This window comes from Neodiprion fabricii, chromosome 4 (genome assembly GCF_021155785.1).
Source record: "Neodiprion fabricii isolate iyNeoFabr1 chromosome 4, iyNeoFabr1.1, whole genome shotgun sequence".
NCBI lineage: Eukaryota > Metazoa > Arthropoda > Insecta > Hymenoptera > Diprionidae > Neodiprion > Neodiprion fabricii.
Window position 1 is genome coordinate 32,493,125 of NC_060242.1, and position 17,470 is coordinate 32,510,594.

General features: G+C 40.0%; 1 protein-coding gene across 9 annotated transcripts in view; it reads left to right on the forward strand.

The window, feature by feature from the left end:
- The first annotated feature begins 504 nt into the window (after nt 1-504).
- LOC124180192 (ankyrin repeat domain-containing protein 50) overlaps nt 505-17,470 on the forward strand; it is a 79,950-nt gene continuing 62,984 nt past the window's right edge. For all 9 annotated transcript variants that reach the window (XM_046565365.1, XM_046565368.1, XM_046565370.1 and 6 more), the window contains exon 1: nt 505-1,140. The gene's annotated coding sequence lies outside the window, so the exon portion shown is untranslated. The remainder of the gene's footprint in view (nt 1,141-17,470) is intronic.

Consider the following 17,470-nt stretch of genomic DNA (forward strand, 5'->3'; position numbering starts at 1 on the left):
CAACCGTGCCGGCGTTAAGAAGGCGTCCGTCCCCCGTGAAGTGGTGCAGTTATCGATTCGAGGCAGTTAAACCGCGGTCTAGACGCGGAGGGCGGATTCGATTGTTTCGCAAAAGAAGCTCGGCGATAACGATCGATTCTCTTCCCGATCCATCCTCGTGTTCATGGAAATTCTCGAATCTTCCGCGGCGCTCAAGCGCTCCGAGTATCGTCGCGATCCGACAATTGAACCCCCTTCAGTCGATGCTCTCCGTCAACCCGTATATTATATTAGTCGAGCGATTCGCTCGCCGTGAATCCGCAAGTGAGACGCCGGAGTTGTCAACCACGAACTACGCGTCGTACGAAAACGCCTCGCAGGTTGAGCGCCACTGCCGGCCAGCTGAGCCCCGGGCGTGTAGGCGGATGAGCGTAGAGGGGAAACTCGGTGGTGGGGGCAACGCGATCTTGCGAGGGGGAGATGGAGGGAGCAGTAAACACGCCGGCGCCTCAGTCGCGCCGCGTCCGTCGTGCGAGGAGCGTCGCCGCGCGTTCCTTGTTCGCGAAAAGTCTTCCTGGAGGACAAAAAAGGAGTCAGCTAACGATAAAAGATCTCCAGTTCTCGACACGCTATTTGCGAGGTTTGTTTTGTGTTTTTTTGTTTATCTTCGTTTCGCGTTTTCTCGATGACTACGGTGGGTGCGCGTTTTTGTTGTTAGTTCGGTATCTGTGCTGAAATATGGGTGCGTAAAATCGCATCGTGAAAAAGGTTGAAGAAACGTTTGTTATGTACCGGAGGTGCGCTTTAGACGGTTGAGATTTTCACATAAGAGTGAGATTTCTTTCGCGGACAGAATATCGACAAGGATTTATTCGCACTGTTAGCCAGGTGAACAGACTCGAGATCTGTGATGGATTTATGGTGACCGGTCAGTATCTCAAACGCCTTGTTCGAAATCGTTTGATTTTGTGTTTTAGTTGAGGCGAAAGGCTCAAGTTTGTTGTTCAGTTCGCGTTCTTTCGTTCGTTTGTTCTCTATACGTCAGTGAATGGAAGAAGAGAAGAGACGGAAGTTTTTACGACCTTCGCTTCGCTTGGAACAAAGACTCCCGGCTGGCTCGGCACCGTTTTATCGATTCAGCTCTCTCTCTATCTACGTAATGTGAGTTGTTGAACAGAATTACGCCAAGATTTCACCCTCTAGGTGCGCTCTTCTAGGTTCAATCTCCACATTCCACTCTTCCGGTGAAGCAACACGGGAGGAACTAATCGTTTCACTTCCTCGGCGTCTGTTGTTGTCATTTGCAGATCGCCCGACGCTCGCCGCGTCCAAAACCCGATGATTTCGACGATACTTTCGTCCGTTGGAACAGGGCATAAAGTTACGCGAAACCCGCAAGTGCGGGTATTTAAGCACAACTGAGTTCTCTCTCTACACGCGCTTCCGCGTCTATGACCGATCGCGATGGATCGTCTAACCAATTTCGTAACCTCGCCCCTCGCCCATCAATCTCGCCGTGCACGCACGCTAGCCGAACGACGTGTGTTTCGTTGGCTACAATTTGTTGTTTCAAGGGATCAGAGGCGAGCGAACGATCGTTGGAACATTTACCTGTCCCGCGAGCCCGTCGCGATTGCATTACGACGTTGTTGCTCTCTTCTTTTTCTTGTTCTTATTTGTATTGTTGTTTTCTTTTTTTTTTTTGATAAATATTCTTATTTTCGGTCATTTGCCTTTACGCGGAAATTATGTTGATCAATTAGTTGACTTTGAATCGATTAGACGCGATCGTTTTGCCGCTGTCATCGATGTTTCAAGAGCCAACACGCAATTGTCCTCAAATACCTCAACCGATTGCGTATCAGTCGGTCTCATTCTCCGGTGTTTATCGAAAGGCGTGACTAGGCGTAGATATCCGTGTAAGATAGCAATGCAGCGAGTATTTCATCGCTGTGACTTCGTAAAAACAAAAAAAAAATCGCTCAATGCTCTCTGCTCCGAGCGAAATCCACGTACGAATCGTTACAATGCGTAGCCTATAGGTACCCATACGATAACTGTATAAATTATGGGTACGTCAATTCGAGGGTCAGGGCCTGGATTCTAACACACCTATCATGTCTTTGCGTATTGTGCCTAGTCTCTATCCCGTAACGCTACTCTATTCTACATAGCCCCCCCCCCCATTCTCTCTCTCTCTCCCTGCATTTATAAAGCGTCAAACAAAGAGCCTGCACGTTTTCAGACCCGGAACGAGTTTCCCCATGCGTTACAAACGGACGAGAACGACTGCAGAGCAGGCGAGCGAACGATCGCCCATTATTTACCTCTTTTTTCTCTTCGTTTTAGCATTTTCAGCGGTTATGTCTGTTCTGTCGTTTGGCTGTGCAAAAGTTGTAGGTGTTTGCACGCGGGAGGTTAGTCGCGGACTGTATAAGAGAAGTTTACACGTAAATTAAGTAAATCTATCTATGTTTCAGGAATAATTTTATTATTTCTGCAAAATCATCTATAATCGATGCAAAATTTCAACACGGTAATGCGTATTACTGGAATTGATAATTACATTGCTTATCTATTGTAAATGATATGCAATTTTTGTGTGCGTGTAATTTAATATGATATCCGGAGAGAGAAAACAATCGAACGAAGTATATTATTATTTAATGTACGACAAACTTCCTAATGTCCGAAACAGCCGAGGGGGATTGATACGATCGTTGCGTACGTATCGTGAGACCGTAGTATGCATACCTATGTCGAATCTCCATGAAATTTTAAATAACTGACAATGAAACGCGTTATCGCTATACCGTATAGAATGCACATGCGGGAAGAGGACGAGGACGTCACAACGAACGTACAGCAAGCACGTACATACATTTGTTGTACCACGTATGCATACATTATCCATAGCATGGTCGTCACCAGCAACGAGTGAAACTGCAGGTCATTGATAAGCCAGCTGCTGCCGCAGCAGTCCCACCGACACGTGCATCTAAGAACGTGCAAATTGAATAACGTATAGGCAGGCACCTAGGTGCACACACGCACTACGTGTCTCGAGTATGCGTGTATGTGTATTTAGCCTTGTGCTCGCAGGACGTACATGCATACCCAGTGCATCGCAGTGCTCCAAAAAGAATACGTAGGATACTGCTGACCCATACCCCGGGGACTCTGCTGGCCGCAAGACAGGTGGTGACGTCAATACTAACACGAGCTTGCGAGAGGCAACTACTGCTGCTTCGATTCGGTGCATGCCTTGCCTGCCTGCCTGTCTTTCTCCTTCGACTCGCCTACCCTTTACCTAATACAACACACATGTACTCGTTTTGCAATTCGCTTTGTTTCTCTTTCTCCTCCTATGTACCGCGATAAGGTATACTGCACAATACTGCCGTACAGTTGTTCAATTTAAATTCACCCAACTCTCGCAGATGAAAATGGATGTACATGTGTACCACGCACTGAAGATATTCCATACTCGATCAAGCCGTCTTTACATGTATGTATGTGTATAGTTAATACCGTGTGAGTATAGATGCACATATTCACTACCTTGCCTCTCGCATTGTTAAGTCGAGAATTTATCGTTCGTCCGCGGCAAACTGCAGTCTGCGTAATAACGTACAATATTATCGTAGGTGTACGTATAGGTATACTAGATCCGCTGGATAAGTGTACAAAGATTAGGATGAGTCAAGAACAACGGGCACCAGCTGTTGTGCTCTGCCTGGAGCTATATAGGTACGGAGACTTGAGAAAAGATGATGGCTGCGGAGAGAGACGAGGGAGATGGTGCTGACCAATTCACCAGGAATGCAGCCCACCACCGTCTATCATTCTTTTTTCAAGATTCCGCGAGTGATTCGGTTTATTTTTATTTTCTTTTTTTCTTTTCGTACAGATATCCGAGCATACGTATAACAAGATCTTCTGCAAATATCGCAAGATCGTCTGAGATCCGGTCACGAATTTACGTTATAACTATAGATATATATTGCATTGTAGGTGATTATTTATTCCTTTATTATTAATATTATTATTACATTAGTTTTCAATGATGCAGGATTTCATTTCAAACTTTCAATGATATATTCAATTCCACAAAATTATTTTATTCTCTTCATCTACCAGAAGGCTTTGTAACGTACAGCGTATGATACGTGTTTGGGAGAAAAAAAAATAATCAACTTTATCTAACATTGTACAGCTGAAAATACAGCGAAAGTTCCCTTTTTTACACATTTCTTTTTTTTCTGTCCAATAGCGATATGAATGAAGATTCAAGATAAATAAACATTCAACCAAAATCTGGGCTATACTGTAAACAAAATCAATTTTCACGCATTGCGCTGTACGATGTAAAGCGTGAAAAGTAAATTTGATCGCGTAACGTTTATCGGTAGTAAACTGATTCGGTTCATGGAAAGACAGACCGAACACACCGGCTAGCTGCCTTTGAATAATTGATACCGAATCCCACGCGAGCCTTTTTTAGAACAATTTCCTCCTACCTGAGCGTCGTCCAAGGTCTAGAAACTCTGCAGGAGTCTAGAGACCTTTATAAGCATCGCGGGGATTCCGTTGCGTGACGGCTTCGCTGTGTCTTTATTTGGAAAACACCGCAAAGTTGCGGTGCCGGATATAACGTACGGGTACGTAATAATGAAAAATGTGTGCTCAGGGGATTCTGGAAAATTCTTTTAAAAAAATATCGCCCATTTTCCGTTCGGTATTACGTTCTTCTTTTTTGTCACGTATCTTTAACCGTCGCTTATTATACTCCGGCTGGGAGTAAAAATGCGGAAAGATAAGATAACAGACGAGTTAGAATATCGAATTTTCAAAGACGCGAAAACCTGTTCAATACACTTCGAAATGTACAAAGGTTAAATTTTTGTCATCTAATTTCAAAATATCAATCGTTGAAATCGATAATAATACAGCAAGTCCAAACATACAATTGTCACTATTCTTGATACTTTGGTACTCTAAACTCAACCTCTCTCCGCGTATCTTGACTTTGCTGTATCTCGAATTCTCACATTTCAAAATATCTCTTGAAAAAAATGTTCACGTTTCCGAAACATCGGACATTACGACCCTTCCACTTCTCAATCTTTCCACATGCTTATTGCTAGCCCCACCCTCCTAGTACTCTGAATTCAGATACGGCTCTACCTACCGAGTTACGAATATGATCCGCGTACCGTTTTCAACTGCGATTGAGCAGCAGCAGCAGCTAGGCGGGAAATCGAAATTGAATTTATCGATGGACGAGGAGCGAAAGAAAAGTGTGTCGCGGCTCGTTGCTGCCGCAGGCGGGTGACAGTATGACTAACCGCTTTGGGGGCATTTGAAACCCCCCGGCATCCATCCGAGGCACCCTCTTGGGAATTATACGGGGGGGGGGGGGATATTTGGTCCGAGAATCGATTTGATACCGCCTTACACGGGCCGATCACCTCGTCTCGTCTATCTATTTAAGGTTTTTTTTTTTTTTTCTTCTTTCACCACATCGGCCGGAAAAATTTCTCACGGACATTAGGTATTCTCCGTAGGTACGATCCTACGTAATTATCCAATTGACTCGGAGTTGTATCGGGTGTAAAGTATAGTCTTGCAGTCGGTAATTGATGCGAAATCAATCTGGTTCTATTTGTATGTACGTATAATTATAATAATAATAATTTAACTGGATACCGATCGAAGCGAGTCAGGATTTGAATTTTAAAAAAAATGTTGTGCTGTTTCTAGTGTACATTATCGTGCACGTTTCATGACGTATTACGTCGTCGAAGAGAGTGTTTAAATTTGTACGAAAGTATAAATTGCAACGTTGCGTAACGGCGGATATATTTCATCCTCTGAAAATTTCGTATTCGTAGCTAACGGAATTAGGATTATACGTAGATATGTGTTTTATATATATAGGTGGAATTTCAAGTAGTTGAAAATACATTCAAGTCGTAAATTTGTTTCCATTGAAACCGTTTATGTAACGGGCATAAATGTAGGTAATATACGCGTATACAATTGTATATTATACAATTTTGAAGATAACCGTGACGTATTACATCGATTGTTCGTGGCATTGGAATAATAATACTTTTTGAATGAATATATAATAAAATGATATATATATATATATATATATATATATATATATATATATATATATATATATATATATATATATATATATATATACACACACATAGGTACTGATTCGAAGCTGGTTGCGAAGTTTCACTAATTTTACAATCCCATTTCATGCAAGACCAGTTAATTATACGTTTAGCTACATACTTCAGAGTTGAGTCGTATATTGACACAAGATAGATATATGATGGCTATAATACCTGTGCATATTGAATTAACTATACGTGTTGAATTTTTCTTCCGACTATAATAACCAATAATAATTAACAGTGCGGTCCGAAAATAATTCAATCAGTTGTAAGATAAGATATGGAGACCCGAACAAGTTTTACTTTTAATGTTTTGAATGAATTTGAAATATTGATTGGATCGCTGCAGTGAGAACCTCGGAAAGTGTATAAATACCGGGACAGTGATGGTGATGCAGGGTGAAAATATAATCAGTGGCTCGGAACGGCTAGCCCGGTATAAGAGACGTCAATCCTGCGTATAAATAAATAATGTCCATTATGAAATCGATAGACATGAATAATTATTCGACGAACCAACGTGGAGATATCCGACTCGCCAACTTCCGCCGTAATAGTGCCGAGTGACTGACTGCCTGACGCTCATGGATTTGGACGAATGGAATGGTAGAAAACGCGCTTCAGATTGTTTATTTTTTATGAGGAACGTAGGCCGATTCAGGATATCGCTGAGCCTTAAGCAGAATCCTTGAAACAACGACGAGGATCGATGGTAAAGGAATGGAAGAAAAAATGGATATTTTTTTTAATAACGGAAAAAATATGGAAATAAAACTTGCAACGTTCTTTTCTACCGCTGGTTTTAACGTCGTAAACTAGCCGTCTATATTTGTCATTGATGTCTCTTTTATCGTGCTTTTTTTACCAGTAAACTTCGTTTCGACGATGAACAAACGACGATATTGCTTCACCCCATCTCACTGTTTCGATTAATAACGAACGTCTAATATTATCGAACATGTTTGATTATATTTCTTTTACCGATGTATTCAATTTTTTAATAAAATCCAACGAAACTCTGCTTTGAAAAGGCTGCGGTCGACAAAATTAAAAAACCACGGTGAATTTATCGAATCGCTCAATGAATATAAATCTCTCGCGGCATGTGTGTCGCATTTGTGGTATTTTTATTTCCTACATTCTCCTGATATCGTCACGGTATTCGAACCTGGAACGCTGTAATGTTTACATACAGCGAGAATTTTCTGTTACACGACTGACTGACTGACCGTAGTGTTATTTAGCTGCGCATTAGTATTCGAGAGCACAGGATGCATGTATGTTTGTCAATCACGTAATTGCCTCTCCCGTGTGACGTAATGCTCGTTACGCTCGAAAGCGAACTTTAATAAGAAATGTAATTGGAAACTGATACGATACTTCGCTACTGCTGAACGCGTGTGCACGCAATAATGGGAAAAGGGAAAAGTGTAATGCAATGGTGGAACTTTTCATAAAAAAAAAAAAAGAAGTAAAGAAAAGAACAAACCGAGTCATCGAAAGGATTGGCTGGGAATATAAAATAATATTGACATTTGACGATGAAACGAAGCCTCGATGAAAAAGTTAACGGCAGATCTTAACATCGTGATCAATAATATGCTTATAATCGATTGTTCATACATCGATACGTCAAAGAACCCATGACTGTTCTGCCATTCTGTTGTAGTCACGTGTCATTGCCATATGTATAATATATTCGTTCACGAAATGAGCCAAGAAGGAAGGCTTGGCCGGTTGTTGGCGCCTAATCGACTTGCAAACGTTATCGTCAGTCCATCGATTTTACCGAGATTGAACTTCGCCAATTATACACACGTCGCATGTATGCGTAGGTACGCAAGTTTGCATACATTGATTCTTCAACGGATAACACGGGCTTGGTCACGTCTATATCCGCGATCCAAACGTCGTCCCGGTCAATCGAAGATCTTTTTCTTTTTCTTTTTACTTTCGTTTCTTCTTTCATTAAACATCGTTAATATCGTGCGAGTTTGAATGTATGTTTCATTGATCGCTTTTTATTGGACGGAATTGTTATGCAAATATAACGACTCGTTTGAGGATTGGACGGAGCTCTGTAACGTCGTTTGGTACCGTGCAGTAGGTAGATGCAGTGCAGGTATCTGTAACCGGATGGCGGGTACATGCGATACACTTCCCTCAGCGGTGGCCGATGTAGCTAGATTATTCAGCGAGAGAGAGATAGATAAATAGATAAATAGATAGATGGATAGAGAGTTGTATCGATGGCTGTTACGTACCATTAATAAGCAGCAGCGGCAGCTATCCGGTCCATTTTCAATTCCATTAAGCCAATTACGTCGCACCTTATAATCGATCGTTATCGTCGTTGCGGACATAACTCTGCACCGCTAACTTTTTGAAAATTTTTAATCCCTGTACATGTATGTACAATACTCGTGCTTTTTTATGCAGAGTAAAATATGATTCATATTATTCTGACACATGCGCTACGTTATAGTCCAAAATCTGTGAGTCGTAGTTACAGAAGTTGCAAACGAATTTACTCCGCTCAATTCTTGCTATTCTTTTGCCTATATATATTATATCATATTATATTATATATATATATAATCAGGGGTACATCAAAATTGATAAATGATTAACCCCTCTCCCCGGGTGCGACGCATATGTGTATCGTTACTCGTGTTCACGTATTATCAATTTACGCACGAGTCTGGTTTAATAATCAAAAATCTTAATGATCAAAGCGAGTGTGTAAAATAATTTGGTTCGTGTGACCACTCGTCTAGAATCGAGGAGCAACGACCATACAACGACTCCACGTAGCCTAATGATGTTAACACACTTCGGCCGGCTTCCGGAAATTACAATAATAACAATAATAATAATTGTGGCAATAATGGCGATAAGTAATATCCCACTATCGAAGAACCGCGGTTAGGTCCGTGATGAATTTTCTCATTAACTGGATCGCCGGTGTATTTTTCGAGACCAATTCACACCGCATTATCGATAAAAGTGGAAACTAACCGTCCGCGCCTTGTATGTAATATCAGTTTTCTTTTTCATTCTATTATATACGCGGTAAATGGAAAATTATTACAGGTAGCTTCCATTACTGGCACACGTTGCGGGAAAGCGGAAAATCAGGAAAATCGCGTATGTGGATAACAAACCGACCGAGTCAATTATTATACTTCTTGGTACTGGTTTACGATGCGGTGCAACTATAACAAGTTGTTTCACTATGCAGGGTTAATAGCCTCCCCTGCAGTAATTTAAAATGATAAGAGACCGTTGGAACTTTTTATTGTTACAGTTGTGTGACTTAACGACTGGCCGCCGCCTTACACTTACTATGTGTCTATTATCTATTATCTCTGGCAATCTCGCGTATCTCGGCTACTTCCTGTCAGACTCTCTTGCACGCAGTCACATGTGCCTGCCTGTGGTAGCTTAGGCATATCGCCCACGTGGTGGTGGTGGTGGTGGTGGTGGTGGTGTGCCACAGGATTTCACCAGACTCGTGTCTCCACCGAGCCGCTAACTAATGCAGCTTGACGAATACCCCCGTTTTCTTTCTCTGATACGTTTATGAAATAGTTTCTTATTATTTATATACATTATACCTGCTGCTGCCGGTTTACACAGGTGCGGTTGGAATGCATCTGCGGGTATGCCTGGACCTAGTACATGCATGCATGCACTTTACGAATTGCATGAATTTTCTCTTTATAAGTATCAAGTGACGAAAAATCGTCGTTTGATTGGGAAATATTGATTGCACCTGAGTAGGAAGTATGTGTGTTAGGGTGCTTGAGAAAAAAATAATTTGCGATTTTGCACCGTGGCTCCCTCTAAGAAATTTTTTTAGCGTAGAAGAAAGATTCTGTCCAAAGATGAGTGTTTTACGTTATGATCTTTACCTTTCTTACATTTTTTTCAAATTTATGAAGTATCGCGAATAAAATTTTCATAATATCAATTTACCTCACTACGAAGAAACACACTTGTAATGTTAAATCTCCGGTTGATGTTTGAGAAGTGTTTTAATTCAATCTCATGAAATAGTTATAATTTAACATGAAACTTTAATTTAGAAGGACAATATTTCCGGTTGATGTATCGTTGTGTTATGGATCGTCATCTTTGGGTTGAATATAAATGTCTGAAAAAAAAAACAAATAATAATAATTGTAGTGCTGCAACGTGTTTCCTCATAAATTCACAAACATGTGAAAAAAAGTGAAAAACCAAATGAGCACGATCATCCACGTAACGTGGAACGCTCATCTTTTCATAGAAGCATTCTTTTGATCTGAAGAAAACTTTTTAGGGGATACGACGTTGGAAAATCGTAAATTAATTTTTTTCCAAAACACCCCAATGTCTATAGATTAAACGTATGGTCGTAAATTATTGACCAAGGACTTGTAAAATGCCGGATATTGGTCTTTGAATGTATGTCAGTTGGACGATCCGACGTACGTATAAACTGATCGTCGACTCCGCGGTTGGATCTGACCTTAATCGTAAAGCACGACAGCTGCAACAGACACAATGACTACTTGCAGGACATTTAAGCTTGACATTCGCCGGCAAAGCGTTGCTGTAGATATTATTCGGTACGATAGAGAGAATAGTTACAATCGTTCTACGGAGTGTGTGAACGACTGACGACGAAGAACAAAAGTGGAAATACATATATCTTGCGGTGTTCATTTTTATTTTTTTATTTTTTTATTTTTCTTTCTTTCACACTAACCGCGATATACGCAAGGTTTCTAGGAGGTTACGGGTGAGAAAAGCGAGACATATTCCATACACATACGATGTGAACTCGGTGAGAGAAGGCCATGAATTAACGATTGTGAACGCGCGGCGCGGAAGTTAGTCAGCTCAATGTTTAAACGAGTTGACGAGACGCCAACGTTGTGTCATCATTCAGGCCACGCAAATATATGTATATTGTATGCGTACTGACTCTCTTATTCGTCATGTACTATATACGCGAGATCGCTTATCTAACGTGTTACATTTATTTGGAATATGTATATTGATCCTGCCGTTTGTTTCAGTTTTTCGTTGAGAAAATTATTTATTCGCGACAAAGAAAATATAAATTATTTATTTTGAGGTAATTGCGATATTTTTTTTTTTTTATCTCTCGTAAAAGCTTCAAGCCTGCTTATTTTCGAAATCCCTGGTTACGCGGTATATGCGTTGATTATTGCGTGATAGACTTCGTATCATTTTCTCTGTGGGCTAAATTAGCACACTTCGAGTCGGTAGGGAGAGTTTATTTATTAAAATCTCGTGCGGTCGTGGTAATTACAGTTAGAGGAAATCGAATTCAACGAAATCGCGAAAAATGGCGTGGAACGACGCTGCGCTGCTAAAATCATTTCGAATCGAACATTCGTTCGGTGCGCAGCGAATTGTGAATAATTATTTTATCCGACACCGTGCCGCAGTTGAATATGAAAAATGCGCACATGTTGCTGAAAATGAGCAACGAAATAAAAAGAAACGGTGAAACGCTTTTTGTACGCAAGCGATATCTAGAAACGCGTTCGGGTCGCTTAATATCGAATTATTTATTGACGCCTAGAGAGAGGATGAAAAGCGACAATTCGGACGAATTTAGTGCAGTTATACATTGGCCTGGCTGCTTACAGCTCTCTAGGCTCAGTTTTTACCGCAGTTCACTTACTCGGCACGTTTTCTTCTCGACGAGAAGAACACGAGGTCGGTATAAGCTGTTTACCCGAATGTTCTTGCAAAAATAGAGTATCTCTCTCCGTCTTTCTCTTTCTCTTTCTCTTTCCATTTCTCTCTCTAACTCGCGCCTCTCCTTCTTCCGCGAACAAACTGCAGTCTTATATACGCGTTGTGTAGGTTTTAGGTACCGCACTGAAAGCTGTCGAGAAGCGTCAAGCGCTCTCCGAATGCTTTTTCCTTCAACCCGATTTCTGTGCTTCCGCGTTTATTTATACATATTCTTGAAATAACCACCACCAGAGTTTTCTTAACGGTTGTATTACTTTTTTAAATCTCATTATTGTACCATCATTATTATTTTAATAAGTTTACTTGCGGAATTGGTCGAACATTGGAATTTATACCGTAAATCGCGATGCGGATACGGATTCGGGGTTTAATTGTTATCGCGGCGATGATCTAAATGTTTGTGACCGGAGACGTGGCCTCGGCAGTTTGTAGTAAAATTGGGACGATGGCGTCGGAATATGTACAAAAATAGCACGGCATCGTGCAGCGTATGAATAATTCAACTTTGCTATATATATATACATACATACATATATATGTGTGTGTGTGTAATTGTAAATTTGCAGTTGGTAATATCGACTGCTCGATTTATCCAATCAGCGAATCCATTATCATCCTCATCTCTCGTTCTAATTCCATTATTAAATTTCTATGACAGAATTCAATTCCACGAATATAATACCTGCCTACGTACGAAAGTGGGAGCACACTCCGCAGCTCTAATCGCTGGCGAATGCAGCTGATGGGCAGGAAACCGACAATTCTTTTATGCATGCATATATATATATATATATATATATATATATATATATATATATATATATATATATATATATATATATATATATATATTGCACATTACCGAGTACAATGAAATAGAGAGATGAAGAGACATTGATGGGATGTGAACGGAAAACAGAGCTTCATGTATGAAACTCTAGAGTTATTACACATACTCTTGAGCTGGGAAAAAGAAATTCATGAAAGCGACGGATGTTTTAAACGTCAGACAGACACTGCTATGTAATACCGAACGCGAGGATGAAAAAATTAATTAAATATGTAGGATACTTGTAATCTCGTCGTTGTAGAGGGAAATTAAACGATTTATTTTTTTTCTTTTTAACAAACTTGAACATTTTAGACGCGATTTGAAGCAATCGCATCGTTATCCGAGCTCGTATCTGCTGTTCAAATAAATACCATTTGTCTTGGTATTTTTGAAAAAGACTCCGCAGCTTACGAATATAATAATTGCCATGGACAAATACGCGGTATACAAGTACGATTATATCTGGTAATAAAATTGATAAAAAGTTTATACCAACCTCCTCGATGAATTATTTTCATCCACCTACAGCAGCAGCAAGCAACAGTGGCTGGCTACCTCTTGATGTTTTCTTCCGTAACCGTGGAGTCTTATTTTTCCCTTTTTACTCGAGTACCGCGTGCGCTCTATTATTATTATATACATGCACGTATCACGTATGCATTGTGCATGCAAGGTGCACTGGTCGGCTCTCAGGTTCACCTGTGCAGAGAAGGTGAGGTTTCCGCGCTCGGTCTTGCTGCCGCAAGAACTGGGTTAAACAAATAGTGGTTTCCCGATGCATGGCTCTAAATGCGCGGGGCGAAGATGAAGCGAAGCCACGCTTTTCAAAAAATTACACGCTGACATTCGTCGTGTTGCACAAGTCGACGCTCGGCGTCTTATATAACAATAAGGGCTTACAAATATTTGGCAATAATCCGTGCCTCCGGTTTGAAGAAAATAAAATCCTTTTATCAATTGTTATCGTGCGATGTACGTGAGACACGTTCTCCAAGATTTGAATCCCATTAAACCGAGCAATTGACAATTTCATTTCGATTTTTCATCGGTTGTGAAGAATTTTTAGGCCGTTACCGCATTTGAGTTACCTACACATTATACTCTTGCTTAATTGAGATCACAAAAATGAGAGCGAAACGATCGGTATCTCACAAAGCGAAGACACGCGCATCGGTTCTAACGTCTGGGGATAATGAGATGACATAGTTTGTTTCTCAACATTTTTATGGCTTACAAATGTCCGTGTTAGTACGGGATCATAATAATGACATAGTAGCATGGCAGATATATTCCCCGAACGGAGAATGTTCAGAACAGTTGTGAAATTTCAAATTGGACGTTGATGTAAACTTTGCAATACGGCGATTATTTGACGAATGGTATTTACCGCATGGCAATGCCATAGCCGTAGATTGGCGCATAGGTATAGGTATAGGTATATAAGCCGTACGAAGCGGCACTGTAGGCGTGCATGGATATCCAATCGCGAGATGAACGATCAAAGGATCAAAATGCAGTTACACTCGAGCGCGTGCGTGTCTGACGGTAATTCCCACTCGAGTCTTCTCTCTCTCTCTCTCTCTCCCTCTCTCTCCGAAATACACGTATGTACCTTACGTAAGTGCATAGGTTTAATAACGCTTAATTCTGGAGCTGTTGATCGACTTCAATTTTCCCGGTCCTCGAGTCTGTACAGTCGTCTCTATATGACAGGCGCAGGACAATTCCTTACACTTAGAATATGCGAACTTCCGTACTGTGTAATTTATAGAATAATAAAAAAGTAATAAATTACTACGTAATTTGTAGATTTTTTTTTTGTTGCAAGCGGGGAAAAATTGGGAGAATGCAATGTCAGGAATTCATTTCACTTTCTAGGGGCCTAATTCGTTGAAAGTTTTTACGGTGTAAAACAAATCCAGTCGCAAAATCGAAGTCTTGCGTACTATCGGGTCACGTGGCTCAGCTGCACGGATCCGAATCTGTAACAACAAGAAATCTGTATGACTCTCGGGTATGACGCACAAGGTTCTCGTAGAACGTCTGTCAAAAAGCCAACTTATATGTACGACTATATTCATTAGGTTGAAGTTAGTAACGTTAACGTGACGATGCATATTTAGAAGAAACTGTTTTTTGCGCACCTTTAAGATTATCTGAAATTTGTGAAAAACTTCAATAATAGCAGAACGTGCTCATATTTTTAAAAACAAACTCCTTCAAATTCATTCGAAAATTGCAAAGTAACGATTCTTTTCGTAAGGTTTAGTTAGGTTAGCGTTAATAACTTCAACGTTGTGACTATTCTTGGTTATATAGTTGAAAGGTGTAAAAATATTTTTACGCCCTGATGGAATTACTACCGCAAACCGCATGGCACAGAGGAGAACTCGAAGCGAACTCTTTCGCACGTATATGTAATAAAAATTCCATCCCGTGACCGAGAAACCCATATTTTTTTATTCCGGTCCCGGTCCACGTTATTATCTGTGTATTATACGATGGTGAAAGTATTGCACAATATCATTTCTGTTTTTTTTTTGTTTTTTGTTTTTTTTTTTGTTTTACAGATTGCTTTTTCCCTCTGCTATTGCATAATTATGTTTGAGAAATTTTTGCGCTGTATATTATTACGTATAATATATTAATTTACATATATCGATGATGTTACGCGTAATAACAGATCTATGTGAAATTACATTTCCTCCTTGATCGTTGAATTTTTTTAATATCCGCGTGTTTGATGACACCGAAAATTGTTGTAAACCTGGATCGTCTGATATATTAATAACATCAGCAATACCATCCCTGAGGAGCGGGGCGAAAGATGTGTGGAAAATCGATTCTCGATTTCTATCGCTATGCTTTGCAAGACTCCAAAGTCCAAGGAAAGTCCAAGGTACGCTCGAAATCTTCGAGTTGTTTGGGCAGAAATAAAAATTCGATGTTCAGATTGTGAAACAGCGTGGTTATGATTGGGTTGAAGGTAATTCAAAGAAGATCGATCTTCTTAACGTTGCAAAACATCGAAAACACAACGTCAACACATCGTACTGATTGTCCCAATATTCATTGATTCAGAGTTCGTTTAATTAGTTATTTATTTTTTTTTAATCAATTCTCGACCCGTTGCCAAAAACAGACATGTCATTTAAATCTGTATGATTGAAATTCTTGATTTTCAACAAAACGTAAGTTTGCGAATGAATTTAAATTTGTGTATACCTTAGTAATTTTTTATCGAACACTTTTTCAATAACCTGAGATTCAACTATGATAAAAATTCGTTGTCTATGGGGTGATTCGGAGAAAAATCATTTACAAACAAACTAACGATGATGTAACATTTATTTTTCTAATTTTTTTTTTTCGTTTTTCTCATCTCGTTTAAACTCCTTTAAACGACACTGCGATTCGGTAACAGCTTTTGAATATCTTTCACTTGAAAATGTTCGGTTTCGGCAGATCTTTCGTTCGGACTGTACGAGCCCGACACATATTCTACCCTAAGAAAAATTACCGCTCACGTCCCGAGTTGACAAGTGCGATGTACTGCAATAATGAGCAACATTATGTTCGTCATAATCGAACGTGCGGCCAAGCCGCAGCTGTCAACGCCCGGAGATCGCTGTTTCCGATTAACTAGTGAGTGCGATCGCTAATGCGATCTGCAGTGGCTCATAGATTAGAATCGAAAGCAATTGCGTGCACATTTGCACCGTGATTAGTGAACGACTCGGAATCAACGATATGTACTAATATTGCATATACCGTAATCGACGTTAGTTATCATTATTTTTGTTGTTCGTGTTTTTTTTTGTTTTTTTTTTTTTGTCTTTACCACATCCTCGCGGATTGATTAAAACAATGCTCGATAAGAATTTGAAGAAAAATAGATTGAAAAAAATTTGATTATTATCATCATCCAGTAATTGCTTAATCGAAGGCGAGTAACAGGTATTTTATCTGTTATTATCTCTAATTCGATTACGATTATTTACATGCCGTATTGTATGTGTAATGTGATTCTGTAACACACAAATACGCGATGATTCGTACATAGTTTTACTAATCGTTTGACGAAAGTGAAGTAGAATTTTTATGTTTTTTACTAATTCGACGAACCGAGGAGGCGAGACGAGACGTATGATTCATGGTGCCACGTTCATGGTGGCAGCTTATAAGGAAAAACCTGGAAATCAGGGAAAAGTCAGAGAATCTTTCACTTGGTTGGGGAAAAAATTGAGTTGGAAAATTTCAAACGAACGGCATATAAATTACTTTCCCGTACCGTTGATAGTGACAATATTTTGAAATACCTATCAATTCGTAGATTTGTTAATAAACTATTACTATATAGCATTTTAGTCGAGGAAAAAATCTGACAATGAATCTGATGGGGAAAAGTCAGGGAATTTTGTTTTTACTGTTTGTACTGTTTTTACTTGCCGCTTTTCAGTTGTCGCTATATATGCATATTTCACGAAAAACGAGAAGCTTTACTCGATGAGCGTGGCATCAACGCAGCAGGAGCAGCGGGGGCTTAAGTGCAAGTTATAAATATACGTAACATCGTCGTACAAGCTCTGCGTATGGCCGCATGTGCACGTCATACGGTGACATGCGTGTGGCGATGCATACTTTTAGCCTTTAGGCGTTTTCCATACTGGAATGAAAAAGCTCC